Source organism: Pteropus vampyrus, unplaced genomic scaffold, assembly GCF_000151845.1.
Source record: "Pteropus vampyrus isolate Shadow unplaced genomic scaffold, Pvam_2.0 Scaffold7, whole genome shotgun sequence".
Lineage (NCBI taxonomy): Eukaryota > Metazoa > Chordata > Mammalia > Chiroptera > Pteropodidae > Pteropus > Pteropus vampyrus.
Window position 1 is genome coordinate 15,047,362 of NW_011888788.1, and position 2,032 is coordinate 15,049,393.

A 2,032-nucleotide genomic window follows, 5' to 3' on the forward strand; every position below is an offset into this window, starting at 1 on the left:
TAATGAAAAGTATAAGACCCTATTAAAAGAAATTGAAGAAGACAGAAAGAAATGGAAAGATATTCTGTGTTCTTGGTTTGGGAGAGTCATAGTTAAAATGGCCTTAAGTACCTAAAACATTATACATATTTAATGCAATCCTCATCAAAATCCCATCAGCACTTTTTAAAGAAATAGAACAAAAAATTATCAGATTAGTATGGAAGTACAAAAGACCTTGAATCGCCAAAGCCATCCTAAGAAAAAAGAATGGGACTGGAGGCATCAATCTGCCCGACTTCAAACTATATACTACAATGTGAAAATAATCAAAACTGCATGGTATTGGCAGAAACAGACGCCCAGATCAGTGGAATGGAATTGAGGGTCTAGAAATAAACGCTTGCTTATATGGGCGAATAATTTTTGACAAAGCCAAAAACATACAAAGGAGAAAGGAAATGGTGTTGGAAAACTGCAAAGAATGAAGCTAGACTGTTGTCTGTCAGCACACACCAAAATTAACTCAAAATGGATTAAGGACCTGAATAAAAGACCTGAAACAATAGATTGTATTGAAGAAAACATGAGAACTAAACTCATGGACCTTGGACTTAAAGAGGATTTTATGAATTTGACTTCAAAGGCAAGGGAAGTAAAAGCAAAAATAAATGAATGAGACTACGTCAAACTAAAAAGCTTCTGCACAGCAAAAGAAACTGTCAATAAGCCGAAGAGACAGCCATCCAAATGGGAAAATATCAATGCCTCCGATAAGGGCCTAATAACCAAAATATAGAAACAATTCATACAACTCAATAACAACAACAACAACAACAACAAAAGAAACAATCCAATTTAAAAAATGGGCAGAGAACCTGAACAGACACTTTTCCCAAGAAGCCATACAAATGACCAACAAACATATGAAAGGATGCTCAACTTCATTAGCTATTAGGGAAATGCAAATCAGAACCACAATGAGACACCATTCACACCTGTTAGAATGACTTTTATCAACAGGACAAGTAATAACAAGTGTTGGAGAGGATGTGGAGAAAAAAGGAACCCTCATATACTACTGGTGGGACTGCAAATTGGTACAACCACTATGGAAAACAGTATGGAGGTTTCCCAAAAAACTAAGAATTGCTTTACCATATTTTCCAGCAATCCCTCTACTGGATATTTACCCCCCAAAGACTTGAAAACATTTATCTGAAAAGATATATGCACACTGATGTTCATAGCAGCATTATTCACAGTGTCTAGGATGTGGAAGCAACCGAAGTGTCCTACCATAGATGATAGGATAAAGAAGCTATGGTACATATATACAACGGAATATTACTCAGCCATAAGAAGAGATGAAATACTGCTATTTGCGACAGCATGTATGGACCTTGAAATAATCATGCTAAGCAAAATAAGCCAGACAAAGAAGTTGAAAAACGCATATCACTTATATGTAGGATATAAATCTAAAAGCAATAAACAAACATGACAAACAAACAAAGACTCATGGATATGGACAGTAGACTAGTTGTTACCAGAGGGTGGGGATAAGGGGAAGGTAGATGGGATAATAGGGGTCAAATATGTAGTAACAGAATGCAATCTAACTATGGACGGTGAACACACAATGCAATGTATATATAGATGACTTACTGTTGAATTGTACATTTGAAACTTATTGGATTTTGTTGATCAAAGTTACCATAATAAACAAAAATTGATGTTAAATAAAAGACACCCTTAAAGGAGTAACAAGCAAGCCACAAATTTTGAAAAGGTATTTGCAATACATGCATTCAGCCAAGGACTGACATCCAGGAGTGTGTGTGTATCAGGCAACCCAATTTAAAAATGAGCAAAAGACGACAAAACTTTATAAAGGAAGATTTAAAAATACTCAAGAAATACATGAAAAAAATGAGGTTCAACCAGAGATGGTCTCATCTTAACGAAATGATATTCTCACTAGAAAAATGCAAATTAATACCACAATAATATATTATTACACATCCATCAAAATGTCTTAAATTAAAATGAC

The 2,032-nt window shown here is 34.7% G+C and overlaps 1 protein-coding gene across 16 annotated transcripts in view; it reads left to right on the forward strand.

Moving 5' to 3' along the window:
• The window catches only part of LOC105299145 (ras and Rab interactor 2), a 192,655-nt gene that overhangs the window by 38,269 nt on the left and 152,354 nt on the right, over positions 1–2,032 (forward strand). The window lies entirely within an intron of this gene.